Source organism: Netta rufina (genome assembly GCF_964035555.1).
Source record: "Netta rufina genome assembly, chromosome: 3".
In the NCBI taxonomy this organism is placed as follows: Eukaryota; Metazoa; Chordata; class Aves; order Anseriformes; family Anatidae; genus Netta; species Netta rufina.
The window spans coordinates 11,341,655-11,356,626 of record NC_140125.1 but is presented as its reverse complement, the minus strand read 5'-3'; the positions used below and the strand labels follow the sequence as shown (position 1 = coordinate 11,356,626).

At 43.5% G+C, this 14,972-nt stretch overlaps 1 long non-coding RNA gene across 3 annotated transcripts in view; it reads right to left on the bottom strand.

Moving 5' to 3' along the window:
* Nucleotides 1-14,972, bottom strand: part of LOC311207868 — a 265,648-nt gene that overhangs the window by 156,203 nt on the left and 94,473 nt on the right. For all 3 annotated transcript variants that reach the window (XR_014618290.1, XR_014618291.1, XR_014618292.1), the window contains one exon: nucleotides 3,748-3,862. This is a non-coding gene — a long non-coding RNA (uncharacterized lncRNA). The remainder of the gene's footprint in view (nucleotides 1-3,747; nucleotides 3,863-14,972) is intronic.

Here is a 14,972-nt window from a genome sequence, read left to right as displayed (position 1 = left end):
TGGACTGATACAGGGTCTGCCTCGCAATGATTCGGGGGTTCCTTAAGTAGAGACAAATGTGAGCATGGCACAGCAGAACCCATTTAAAAGGAAGAGTGAAGAACTGCCAGAGCAGAATTGGTGAGCCTGTGGCTGTCGTGTAGAAAATGAAGAGAGAAGCAGATGGCCAGCCTATCCCCGGGCAGCCGGGACCCCTCCTGTCCCAGGGAGGTGGTGGTGTCACCGTTCCTGGGGGTGTTCAAGGCAGGGTTGGACGTGGTGTGTAAGGACATGGTTTGGTGGGTGACATTGGTAGCAGGGTGATGGTTGGACCAGATATTGAAGGTCTTTTCCAGCCTTAATGATTCCGCGTTACACTGATCAGAGGCTAGAGCCTGAGCTGGAAAACATCACGTGGAATGTGTGGACCAAAGTAGATAAGGCTAAGCCTTCTGCCCGACACCATGGAGCTGGATCTACCAGATATGGAAGAACAGATGGAAGTGGATCCACCTCGGCCAGAACATACCTGGGACAACTGCAGCACTTCTTCATGTTCTGCCATCCAAGAGCACCAGCGGCATCGCAGGAGTGCTCAGAGAGCCCCCTGCTCGTTGCTCAGGCTCCATCACAAGCATCAGCTTGGAGCCACCCAACACCACGGACACCACAGGCTTGCCTGTGAGATGTCCAGGCAATAAACAACTCTTGCCAGTTCTCAGGGGTTGTGTGAGTACTTGGAGGGCTCTTCCAACCTGGGTGACTTCCCTCATCCAAATCCATGGAGTAATTCCATAAGCATGGTGTTGACAGCCCTTAAGTGAGCAGATCCAATGAGTATATTGTTTTCTCCTAATGACCCCAATCAGGCTGTCTCAGTAAAGGCGTTGAACCACTATAATGCATGCAACATGCCTGAGTCAGGCATGATTTTAAACAGTAGATGTTACGTTGCTCTACTGGACACGACTTGGGTGAGAAAGTTCAGATCTAGTTAAGCTCAGTTTTATTATCAAGAGAGACTCAGCTATAATAGAAGTAAAAAGAAAAAAAAAAAAAGCTGTTTTCCATGTCTGTTGTCCACGGGGAGCAATTTGTCCATTACGGCTGTATGGCCACACGTCCGTTTTGTGAAGAGGCACGGAAGGTAAGGCAGAGAGGTGAGTCAGTCTAAAACACAGATGTGAGGTATGTCTGTGTAGATGGTTACTTCATTCTCAGATCGGTGGAGAGTTTATGCCGCAGGCCGGGCTGTTTATACCTGTAGCACTTTTTAATTATTTTTATAAACTATTTATGGGCAGAAATCTAAATTAAAGTACAGATCTAAACCCCACTACAGGAAGAAATGGAGTGCTCCAGGAGAACAGTCACTGTAAGAGTTTAACATGAACCTGCAGTTTCTCTGAAGCAGCTAGTTTTAATAAAGTCTGTACTTCCACCAACGCACCCCGCTGGTTTGCCTTTGCTACTATCAGCTACAGCCACTCAATAGTGTGTACAGAATCACGAAGCCACTTGGTACAGACTCACACAGGTAGGTCTCTTGAGAGGATGCACGTATGAGCTGCATACTGTACAGAGGACAAAGCACAAAGCAGGAGTTAACCGATCTATGCTACTGTAAGGACTGGGTAAGTAGGAGTGGTACTCAGCCAAAAACTCCAGTGAAAACACAATGAAACTCAGCTGGAAACAGACCCAAGAAAAAGAAGAAAGTGATTGGGGAAGAAAAATACAGAGCAGTTTGAAAAAAGCATTGCTAACATCAGGGTTCTTGAACAGCAAAACTGTAATAAGACTCAACACCGGGATTTCATTCAATTTCTCATTTTCCCAAAACAGAGCCGATGGGGGAATTAGGCTTTTGTCTAAGCCAGAATACAGAACTATTGCAACGAAGGTCAAACAAAGAACCAACAACTGTTTGACACCTCTGGTTTCCTGAAGTGAGCTTAAAGAATAGACTTTACATGAGTTTCAGCAGGCTATCTTTTCAAAGCCTCGCTCTTATTTTGCAACCTGAGCTCTACATCAAACTAAATCTACAAAAACTTGAAGATTTTCCAGCCTACCATTCACCCACTCCAAGATGCATGCCACACAGAATTGAGGCAGGGTTTTAAACTTCACAGGGAAAAACGTTTCTAAAATAACATTTGCATTGACCTCCTTTTTGTCTCTTTCAGTTCTATTCTGCATAGCTTAGAGAGGCTCAAACTTCTCCCAACTTTCTTATCTCCTTACCTCCAACTGAGGCCCCTGCAGTTTCTCCATTCCAATTCCTGGATTTCCTTTCTGACCTGTGATGTCATTTCTTGTGCTACCAGTTCTTCCCAGAAAGCTGCTTCCTTAATAAAGTGACTAAGAGACACACCATTATGGTGCCAAAACAACAGTAAATTCAGTTTCTCAGGATTTGAATTGTTCCCCCTCGCCCTCCAGGTTTCAGGAACCTTTCAAGAAAATATCTCCATGCAGACAGTTAGCAGAGGAAACAGCAAAGTAGTAAAATGCCAGTTCATTATACTTGAGGGGATGAGAAGATGTAACAACTGTTACATTGCAGCAGTTCTCTTAGCATTATATTAGAAGTCTGGAGAAACAAAGGTGTTTCTTGAGTTTCCAACACCACCAGAAAAAACTCTCTGCAGTACTCACAGTAAGAGAAGGGGTTGCTAAACCAAAACCAAGTTTATTTGGAGGCAAGATCAACCAGCCCTGCTTACACTGAAGCATCCTTTGGTTACAAAGGTACTGAAGTAATCAGGCTATTTGTAAAGGGAATTCTCACTCAAAATTATAAATGGAAGTAAATTCAGCCCTTAAAGGTTTTTGGTTTTGTTTTTAAATATGTGACTTTCTCTGTGATGCTTCATACCCTGGTTTTGTTCTCTGCATCAAAATATGATAATCAGAAAGATCAGTTGACCTGAACAGGCTTCCACTTTAGTTTCAGAACTAAGCTTACCAAAGTTTAGTTAAGGTTGCCAAACTTACCTTAAGTCAGAAGGCAGATTTTTTTTTCCCCCTGCACTTTGACTGTCAGACCCAGTTCTCTTGAGAAGTTTTAATTACAATAGTTTTGTTCACTAATAACCATGGTTTTAAACAAACAATACTTGATCTGTCCCCACAACTGAGCTGTGATTAAGTAGAACACACTTCATTTCCTATTACAGCAAACTGCATCACCCCAAGCACAGCACAGCAGAAACTGAATGACCTATTTAGCTGAAGTTTCAGGTAATCTATAATACAGAAACAGAAAAACCTGTTTACATTTTAACAACGTCATTATACTTTCAACAGCATTTGAGTCTGGGCATTTAGATGAGCACAGTGAGCTAATTAGGTAGTATGAGTAGCTACACCTACAGAGAAAATGTTACAGGATTTGGGATAAAACCTATTAAAATTACTGCCATCCTCCCAGAGTTTTCATTCAATTCTGGATGAAGTGTTTTGTCTTCCACAGAGCAAACCACAGATCTTTTACAAAACACACTTTTGCATTTTTCAGAAGACTATTTCTCCAACAAGCTGTCAGGTAGTGCTGCGTGAATCATTTATTTTCAATTTGGCAACTGAATGAAAAGTAAAGTAAAAAAAGAAAAACCCTTCAGTTCAGGCTGAATTGAATTTGAATGGATTTAACTTTTATCTCACTGAGCCAACAAAACCAGACTTCCAAAAAAACCCACACCATTTCACTTGACATTTCCAATGAAGAAATGAAAGCAGGGCATAAAGATGACCCAGACTCACCAGGGATGATTCTTCTTTTTGCAGCCCAGGACAAGTAGAGAGGAGGCAGCAGGTTGGGGTCACAGCCTCACTTTCACACAGGGAGATTTCAGCTCATCTCTCTCTTCTCCTCCATCTGCATCATAATAAAACACAGAAAGGTAGCAAGATTACTCTCACTGTCCTCAACATTATTAATGACAATAGTATAACATCAAAATTTAAGCAGATCATAGAGAAGGACCTTTAGGTCTATATAGGACCCTTATGATCTGTATAGCAGGCCTCTCTCCATACCTACCCTCAGCACACCCTTCTCTCCCTTTAGAAAAGGGAATCTCCTGTTTTTAAATAGAGATGGAACTTCCCCAAGGGCCAGAGCCAGGCCAAATTAAAACTCCAGCACAGCGTGAGCCTCCTGAGGGCACTAAGGGGCCTTAATTGCCCTGATGGGCCTCACTTGTGACTCGTAACCACCTGGCCCTGCTAGGGATGGACTGAGTGCATCTCTCCTGGCCCTGCCTCGCTGCTGCGTCCCATCTCACTGGCAGCAGCCCCAGCTGAGTGCCATGGGGCTGAGCCCCACAGCTTTCCCCTAGCCAAGCACCACATGGAGTGACCCCTCAGCTCCTCCCAGCCATGGGGCCAGCCCCACTGCTCCAGATCCTGCAGACCCTACAGGAGAATATGGCCCAGGATGGCGGAGAAAAGAGTGCTTGATGCTATCGTGGAAAATTAAGTTATCTCATGCCAGAAATTGGAGGAAAAAAAAATGAAAGAAAAAAAAAAAAAAAAAACATGCTATTTTAAGTCTTCCACTCTGCAGAGATTATATTCAGCAAGGTGCCTCTCTACAATTTGATTAGAAAAGTTTAAAAGGTCGCAACAGACCGCAGAGTATTTGCAAACTGGAAACGAGCCGACTTTCGGAGCAAGGGCTAGAAATACCTTGTTGAAGCAGCCAGTCTTTCTTGCACCTAAGACATCAGAAACTATGGGCTGACGCATGGAGTTTTATGTCTGCAAAGCATTTTCTGAGCTAGCATAATTATATTTGAAGTTGCAGCATGATATAAACTGCTTTTAAGCCCCATAAAAAGCTTGTGGTGGTCTGCACAAGAAATCTCTCTAGTGCTATAAGCCAGGTATTAGTCAAGAAAAAATGTTTTGTTTTAACCTTTCCCATCGAATACTCAGAAATTTAATCAAAGTCACCCACTTTTTTCCATATGCGTTTTTAATGTCGAGGACACATCACATGTCACGGGAAAAAATTTGCTGTCACAAATTTCAACTCGTTCTGGTTAAGAGCTATTTCTCTGGGAACAAGGGCCCCAACAGTGCTGAAAAAATACCTAAATATAGCCACGTGCAAGAGTGAAATTTGCTCCTATTACTTCAGACTCCTGGGATCAAGACACCAGGTTAGTCATAAATGCTCTCTGACATGAAGTTTTCCAAAGACACCAAAGCTTTGACTAGTAAACTATAAATTTACAAAGACCAGAAAGCCCCAGCAAACACTGAATCTTTAGGTGAGCAGAGGCAACTCCTGTGATATCATTTTATTAGCTGACTACTTTACAGCTCAGTTAGCAATGAGCATCCAAAGTGAAGCATCTCTGCATTGGAAGGGATTTTGTCAGTAACTGGGAGCAATGCAAAAAGAAATGTAGATTACACCAAGCTAAGTATGATAAACCAAATTATTCCCAGCTTTGTTTGCAACCACATCATTCTGCAAATGTTCTTACTCAGACAGGAGACAATTTGCAAAGGTTTGTGTCATGACCTGGTGATCTGTTCAGCTTGAACACGAGACGCATGAACGATGAAGGCAAAACACACAAAGCAAAAATCCAGCCAGGCAGTGAAAAGCTCTACAAAGCTGGAGCTTGCTCTTGTGGATGGACCTCACCTATTGCTGCACGTGTTTAGGGGCAAAGCCTGGAAGCCACACTCTTTCTGCATCCTACCTGAGGCTTTTTATTTGGTGCCATCCTCGCTGCTGCCACAACGCACTGCTGGTGCCAACAAGCCGGATGTGCCAGGAAGCATTTCTAGAAAGAGAAGACTTCTCCCAGTCCCAGCCAGCCAAGCCAAACCCCTGTGCTGGGATGACCACAGCACTGCTTGTGCCCCCCAGTGCACCACCATGGGCTGCTCCGCTTCATTTTGGGGAAAAGGCTTTCACCTGCAGGGGTAACGATGCTCCAGAGGAGCTGGAGGACAGCTACAGGAAGATCAGCCTGAGGTTCCTGCCGCTGCAACCCTGTAAGCACCTTGCCCAGGACGTGCTCCAAGCCTTTGACAGCCAGCCACCGAATAAAGATACTATCTGACCAGCAGTGAGCAACCAGCTCGTTAGTTAATAGCCTGAGGGAATCCGAGGGCGTTTTATGCTCTAATACTCTGTTCATTAACTGTAGTAACAACCAATTTCAAGGTGATTATTGCTATTATAAGCTATGATCAATTTTTTAAACATGTTTCCATTTTTTTTTCCCAGCCTAAAGCCGCAGCATTAGAGCTAGGGGAGCAGCTGTGTTGAGAATTAGACTTTTCCCCAGATTAATATCTGATTTTCCATCAAAGAGAATACAGGACACATTCTGTTAGGTTTCTAATTGTTTCTACCATAAACCTCCAGCACGCTGAAATATGATCTCTAATAATTTTTAGTTTGAACTTCCTATACATAATCCATCTGACTAGATGGTCCTCAGCAAAAGCCGTTAAAGCAATTTGTTTCACTTACGTAGAGGAATAAATCAGTGCTTAATTATCTGTGGTTTATTATTAACAGCACTGGTGAGCTGACCATATGCCATGACTTCATCTTTTCACACAGAAAAATGAGAATATACTGATTGTTTTTATTATGTCTTTCAACACCCAGTCAGCGTTCCAGTGAAATGAAGACGGAGAGTTGTGCAATGTTACTCAATGATAAATAACAGCACGCTGCGATTCTTTGCCCTTGCTTTTAGGATTCACCTTTATGTGCTCTATTAGTGGAAATACTTACGAGCGTCTTGTACGGCAGCAGAAGGCTGTTTCCAGGAGATGTATGGCATGGAGCACAGCACTTTTCTTCGTGGGCCTTCAAATAGACTGGCTTCAAAACATGGCAAGTGTTCAACCCCAGAATGCTTGAGACCCGGTATGGATTTAATGTAAAGGCCGGAGAGACACACCTTCCTGATTTTTCAGACTTAATTGAGTCCATGCTGCAAACCCTTATGAAGTCAGTGGAGTACCAAATAACACAGGTTTTGATCCGCTGCCAGGGCAGCCTTCGACTCTTTAGTAGACACAGCGGCGAAATAAAACTTTCTTGAAAACATTACGGATTGATGAACTGCTTTGGCACGAGTCCAGCTGCCCAGACTTTCCCTACTCCAGATAGACCCAAAATGAACCGAAGGTTCGTGGAGGCGCAGACCTCCAAACGAGGAAGGCAGGTAGGGCACAAACCCAGCCCGGCCGACAGCAGGTGCTACACACGCGTTGCAACAGGAGCAGAGAGCCTTCAAGTTCAAGGTCTCCTGCACAGGACGGGACGGGGCAGCCCCACTCCGACCCGTACTGCTTCACATCGCACATCGGGACACGAGCCCTGGGCTGCCTGTGGTTCACACTGGAACAGAGGTCAGCTGATACCCAACGCTTTTTTGGGTAGGAACAGGATTTCTGGAGCATAAAGAGACCCTGATCATCAGTGGGCATTTCAAGGAGTCATGACCACCCGGAGGTTACGTCCTTTTTAGAGCACTACTTACCTAGGTCAAACGACAGATTGGGACGGAAAACAAAAGTGCTGCGAATTCACTGGTTCATTTGTGGTGATGGAGAGGGATGGGGGTTCAGTTCAGCAGAGGAAATGGAAGCTTCCTACCTGAATCTTTCTCCAAACCTTAGCACTAAATTAGAACATCCCCAGACGTGGGGCAAGGCTGTGACAAATCCTACAGCTTTGGGAAAAAAATTCCTTCCATGCATGCATTTTCTGGCTGTTTGTTGCCTTCAAAACCGGTTGCACCTTCCAAACAAATCTCACATTTACCAACTCCCAACACGGAGAGGAATGGGAACCACATCTCTTCTCTTCTAACACCTTCAGGCTCCCCATCCCACAGCATCCCCATCGTGGAAGCAGAGAGCGACAAATTGCCATTCCTGCAACGTGATGGGGGCGGGAGACAGGCAGGGCATTTCCACTCTCCTCCTTGCTTTTCCCCCCTCAGATCAGGCACATTCTAGTTCTTCTCAACCTCAGCACAACAAAATTCAAATCAGCCCCCGCAGCCAAGAAGCCCTGAACCAGACCCCTTAAATCAGTGCCCTAATCAGGATGCAGATGAACAGCCATGTGCATCGCCATCTATAATCTCCGTACCTCCAGCCTGTTTGCTGTCACAAGTCATTCGTTTGAGGCTTCTCTGGAGCCTTAAAGAACCATTTGCAACTTGTTTTGTTGCTTTTTTCCCCTTAATTGGCTCTGGATAAACTCTCAGCTGCCTGGGCAACTCCAGTCTTACGACAAGGGGAGGAACACGTTAGCCTTGCCTCTGGCACGGCTTGATTTTCAGAGAGGAAAGCAAGAGGCTGCACAAACCCATGGCGTGAGTAGCAACAGGCCTGGCTTTGCAGGAGCCCGGTAAATCTTTAGTTCTTTTCAGCTTGTTGAAGAGCTTTCACCTGAAGGAAAGGCACAACCCAACACCTGTAAGAAGTAATCTGAACAGTGTAGCTCATCCACAGAGCTCAAAGGACAATGTGAATAGAAATGAATTCAGTACACCAAGGCACGATCCCGTAGGAGGCACTGCAAAGATGGGTAGGCTGAACAAGAAAGTCAGACAGGATCATCACATGGCTCGCATCAAGACATTTCAGCTCCAGAAGAGCCAGCCGGTACGCTGACCCCGCGGAGCATTTCAACACGTGCACGTGTTTAAGCAACGGCACGCTGCAGTGGCAGTGTAAGGGAGACAACGCCAGGTTACATGGAGGCCACTCACAGCACGACTACTCCCAAGCGCTTTGCTGGATCCAAGCCTGAGATGCCTGGCCCTCAGTACCTGATCTAACTATCTTTCCTCTCTGCACAGGCATTACGAATGAGATCTAGAGGTAGGATTTGTTCAGTAAATGGGAACAGGACCTACATGTGACACAAAGGGCTATTAACCCAGCATCAGGTAATAAAATCAGCCTGTTTCCCTGTTTCTTTTCTTTTTTTTTTTTTTTAAGTATCAACCAAATGGAAAGGAAAAGGTTGTTTCTTCCAAAAACCATCCGCTACCCATTTTTATCAAATATTTTGCTGATCTCTTAATCATCACATTCATCAGTTGCTGGATTTCGTCTCATTTTCCATGGCTCTTGGCACCCGTGTGCGGTACTACCGATTCATGGCAGCGGCACGTTCATCTCCAGCTGCCAAGCGCTGCTGGCCGGCACCCTGAACTTTCGGGTGGTTCTTCACTCGGGCAAAAAGAACAGCTTCCAGCGTAATCAGGTCATCCATGAGCAAGGGAAAAAGAGAAATGGAGATTTGTTAACACATACATGTAGAGGGGTGATATATCAGCGGAGAAAGGGTGTCTAGGCCAGTTGCTCAGCTGGTGCAAATCACTGGATCATCAGTGAAAACCACAAGGCTGTGTGATTCACAGCAGCCTAAGACCTGGTCTTAATTTTCCTCAGCCCGGCGTCTCTGATTTACACTTGTGCTGAGCAAATGACACGGGGTGGCAAATGCTATCAGGCTGATTGATACTGTAAACCAGGAATAAACGTGCACAAAATACAGAGGCGGTGAAGAATCAGGCCCCGTGTGTTCGTTAACAGCCCTGCTTCCCACGGGGCAGAGCTGACACACTGCTCCACGCTTCCAAGTGACGGAGACAGCTCGGAGTCATCTCTGCTCCTGCTGACCACCCCAAGGGAGTCTGAGTTTGTTCCTCCTCCTTCTCTTACCCCACAAATTCCCTCGTTACACTGCTGCCCACAAGAAGAGATTTTACAAAGGGATCTTCCAAATCTTTCCTTACATGCAACAGGCCAAGTCCTGCCCACAGCTAAGCCTTGGCAGCCCCATGTAATCAGATTGAGCCTCCCTCCCCGTACAGAGAGCGCACAGATGTGAAGATCAGTCTGTGGCGCATCCTCACAGAGCATGCCCGCTGGTTTGTGAAAGCATCTGCCAGCCACAAAGAAAATCATCTCTGGTATTAGGCTAAAATGCCTTATCTGGTGTAATTCAGCATGACGACACCTCAGTCAGTGTGGATGGAGCCATTTCCTCCAGCCGAGTATCTGGTCCACTCCGTACAGATTCAGCTCTTAGCAGCCACGCAGCCCCTGATTCCCCTCCCATTTCCCAGCTCTATTCTGATCAGCTTGCTTGGGGCTTTTTTTCCTCCTCTAGTAAAGCTTGCTGAAAGTGCCTCTGTTCCAGGGCACTCTCTTTGAAATATGTCTTAGCTTCCAAGGGTAATGAACTCTTTTATAATAAACGCCTAGCTATAATGTGAACAATACTTGGCTTCCAGGAACTGCCTTATAATTACACGGCTCAGTATTGCATGTCAGAGGTTTGCTTCATCTTTAATATTTTATGAAGAAATTCAGATTCTGACAGTAAAAGTATTTAACCCAGAGGACCTAGAACCCTGCCTATTATTCTGTAAAGTAGCCATCCTGCTACACTTTGGTGCACCACCATTATCCCTGGTGCATACTCACACTCTTTGATACTCTCTAAGTAGACACAACCACATGCTGTCCAGATGGAAACCTGGCTGCATCATTACATTATATTGAAATAACCCAATACCACCTGTTTCTGCCGGGGTTTCTGCCAACGTTTTCCCATAAAACATTTATTTTGCTAATATTTTAGTTGGTCACCACAGAAGGACACTTGAAGCTAAAGATTTACCATGTGTGCAGCCACAAGGAAAACCCTTTGAAAAAAAAAAAAAAAAAGGAAGAAAAAAAAAAAAAAAAACAACAAAGCTCAAGAATAGCTAATGCCTATTGTTTAAAATGTGGATGTTCACCTAGGAACTATGTAATAACACTCTGCAGGGACTGCAAACCAAACACAGGTTTTTGGCAGTGTACATCAAGTCAATTATCTTAACTGTGCTGATACTCACCTCTCATATAATTAAAGAAAAACTTGCATGTGTGGAGCGGGAATAATATATAATAACATTAATAAAAACCTGTTTGCTTTTTGGTTGGTTTTGTTATTGTTTCATATTGATCAGTAATGTTAGAGAACTATCATTCTCCTTCATCTCCCCTAGCCCCCAAATAAAACCAGTTATCCTCAGTTATTCCATAAAAATCAGAGAGAGATTACAACTCCAAGCCTGCTTGGGATACTCAAATGAGATACCCTATAAAAGAGCACTAGGATTTCTGATCTGGAAATTATGTATTTACAGACATCTTACTATTAAAAAAAAACTATTACTGTTACTAAAAAAAAAAAAAAAAAAAAAAAAAAAAAAAGACAGGAAAAACTTGACTTGCCAAAAGCATTTGATAAGAATCTTCCTAGCATGAGGTCACTCAGGTACATACCTCTTATTTTCCAATGTTGATCTCCCTACTTAAGTCCAAGCAGTAGCCGTACTTCACGCCAATACCTTTATCCCACTTACACCAAATTTTGTGGAAAGAACAAGAATTAACAGTTCATCGCTTCCAGTGCATTATCTGGGGATCATTTCCTACTATCTTGTTTTAATAGATTCAGTATTACGAAGGGAGAAGCAACACTGCCATGTAACTAGGATGACCAACGGAATGCCACAAATAACAATCAGTAAATCAGCAATGGGAAATGCTTCTTAAAACACAGTAATCAGACACATGTGAGGTATTTGGCAAATGGCAGGCACATCAGTAGAAATAAGGATTTGATCCAAAAAAACAAATCCACAAACAGAGCAAAAGTACCAGCTAGTGTGGCAATTCACTTTTACAAACGAGAATTTCTTCAGCTGTAAGAAAGCTACTTTACAGGAGGGAAAAAGTACAAGGTGGAAGGTATAGAAATGTGATAGTTTTGTTAGAAATTTTAATTGAATGTATTTAATATAGCTCAACTATATTCAACTGGGCAAGTAACTGATAAAACTCCACTGGAAAATAAAAACAAAAATAAAAATAAAAGTAGCTAAAACCAGCTTCCAGTTCACTTGCTTGGATTAGTTCTAAATTTAGCCCTAGCCATTTTTATCACATCTGAGAAATGGAATATTTTTCTAGGCTGTAAAAGAACAGTGCAATTGAAGGGGAAGAAAAAGGGATCAGCTACGAGTTTGGCCCCGTTTTGTTTGTTCCTTTTTCCCTCTTTGTCTGTGTTACACGTTCCTTTCCCCGATAAAATCGCCCATTTATAACCAAATCACCGGCTGATGGCACAAAAGTAATTTACATTTTTGCCTGTTTTTAAAAGCCAACTTATAATCTGCAATCATTACCGTAATTGATTAAATATCACAAGCAAAGCAGAGTACCTATTTGACAGCTTCTATTCATGGCCACATACCTTCCCCGAAGACAGATAGTTAGATAATTAAGCGATCCATTCCTCTGCATATATGCTATATACAAAAGAAACTGACACACAATGAATCCTGCTAAGCTTTTGTTCAACATATGAAATACTGGATAATCACCTTTTTTATGAAAGCACTTGACCTTTAAATTGATATCCCCCCCAAAAAGATGGTAATCACTGCTCAAAGAGATATTGAATGCACTGCTGCTAATCCAGGAGATCACTGCCCATTAGTCATTATTAGATTTTTTTTCAATCTAAAGGTGAGCATTTGATTGTAACAAAGAGAAAAAGCAAATACTATTTAGGCTGCTGTGAATGCCGATACTCTTCTCTTTGTAAATCACGGTGACAATCAGAGTTATATGACTGACTGTAACATGAATATCATTTACGAATTTGATCCCTACTCAGAGAGCAGCTTTAAAAGCTTTGAATGACATAAAGCAAGATTATCAGTGACAGAGCTTTTAAATATTATACATGTTGCCTGTATCACAAGTGTTTTTCTTTAGCAGCTGATGAGTATTATGTTCTTCTGTATAATACATTGGAAATATATTTCTGTTCCTCTGTTCGGGAAAAAATATATGAAATCTGTTTAAATGCAACAGATACACTGCGCAGCCTTCTGGAAAGAAAAAAAATAAAAAGCTATTTTTTCCTTTTATTGCATTTTAACTGTTTCCCTTTTTTTACTTTTTTTACATGGCATCACTAATTGTATGCCGCATTCCAGAAATTCAGTTTCACCTACAAGGACACCTAGATGGATAAAAACCCGGCTAGCTGACCGTGCTCAGAAGGAACTAGTTATTGGGTCGTAGTGACAACTGGGTGCTACAGGAGCCTACCCTAGGACCTGACCTCTTGTACATCTTTGTCAGAGACCTGCAGGAGATGATGGAGAGCACCCTCAGCAAGTTCACCGACACCAAAGCGGGGGGGATCTCCTGATACACCCCCAGGCTGGGGCTGCCATCCAAAGGGACACAGGCAGGCTGGAGGAAAGGGCAGGGAGGCGCTTTGTGAAATTCAGGAAGGACAAAAGGGAAAGCCCTGCCCCAGGAAGGAAGAGCCCCTGAATATGTTGTACACTGGGGACTGGCTCTACATGTAAGGGACAGCAAGCTGGGCACAGGCCAGCAGGGCACCTGGGCAGCGTCCTGGTTGCATCAACGTCAACACTGTGGATTGATCTTCCAAAGGAGACATCTCTTAAAGAACTCCTAGGTATGACCATCTGAAAGATGCAGGTAGCCTAAGTGTTGCTTTAAGACCTTAAATGCAAACACCTCATCCTGGATTTGTCCTACCTAATTATCTACAGGGCAAGTTTAATTAACTGCTCAGGGTTCACCTATCTGCTACAGTCCCCTACCAGAGACATGTACGTCCTTGGAGTGATCCAGTGCACGTAAGGGAGGATTCACCTTCTAAGAGCTGACTTCGATCCATGCACCGTGTGAGGATGAGGACTAATAAACCTTCCTGGCTTTTCTCAGAGCAGAAGCTTATATCAGATATTTTCTGGGAAAACAGATAGTAGCTGGAGAATGATGAAACATTAAAGTATTTCAATTAGTCTTACTCACAATGCCAGTTTACACCAAGCACTATCTTCTGCATTCCTTCAGCACGTAACGCTTCCTACACAAAATGTATAACCAAGAGCAGATCAGAAACTGTAGAGTAAAAAGCTTCTCCGAGCACAAAATTGAAAAATCTTTATGAAGAGAAAAAAAAAAAAAAAACACAGTTGGCTTTTAAACTTGTTTATTTTAAGCCTTTTGAACTGCATGGCTATTTCACAAAGGTATGTGTGACAGATTACCTATTGTTTTTTTGCATTAGAGCTTACATTTAACATTCTTGGGTTCGCAGTAAAAATAATTAGGAAATTCTTTTCATATAAGAAGACAACCTAGATAACCCAAAAGGTCTGGCCTTCATATCTGGTAATCTGACACTCCTCAGGCAGTCCCTTTCTAACCAAATACTCCCAGTAGCCTTCGTGACTGTGCTGCCAACGCCTGTGCCCAGCCACACAGCCACCAAACTCCGTTTGCTCAGGCCCTCTGCCACTTTTATACATGAGACCTGAAACCTTCCCGGCTGTTGTTTGTAAACCAGAATGCAAGGCACAGCACATTCAAATCTGACACAGTTTTCCTCCGGGATATTTTTTGGTCCACCCTCTCGAACTCTGCTTTTAGGATGCCCTGCAATGCTCCCCACCAGCCAGTTCTCCTGGGTTAGCATCAAGCTGCATGGGGCTGCTTGATGCTAACCCAGAATTTTCCTCCCTGCTCTTCACAAGACCTGGCACTCCTCACAGAAACCCATTTTCGCAAAGAAGTTGATGTGCTATTACTATGTAAGAGCAAAATCTAGTGGATGATTTAGGTATAAGCTGCATGCCTAAAGACAAAACTGTGACTCCAGATCTCCCTAGGTATCTTCCCAGCAGAGCTGCAAGCTTCCCCTGGTATCTAAAGCTCTGACTCTGGGTGTGTGCAGGGCTTCCCTGGCCAGAACAGCTCACAAACTCTCTGAAAGCTATGGAGAAAAAACACCAGACACATTTTTCTGGACTTGTAATGATAATTTGCTGCATGAGAGGTAATCAATATCTACAAATCCAAAGAGCACCTGGCAC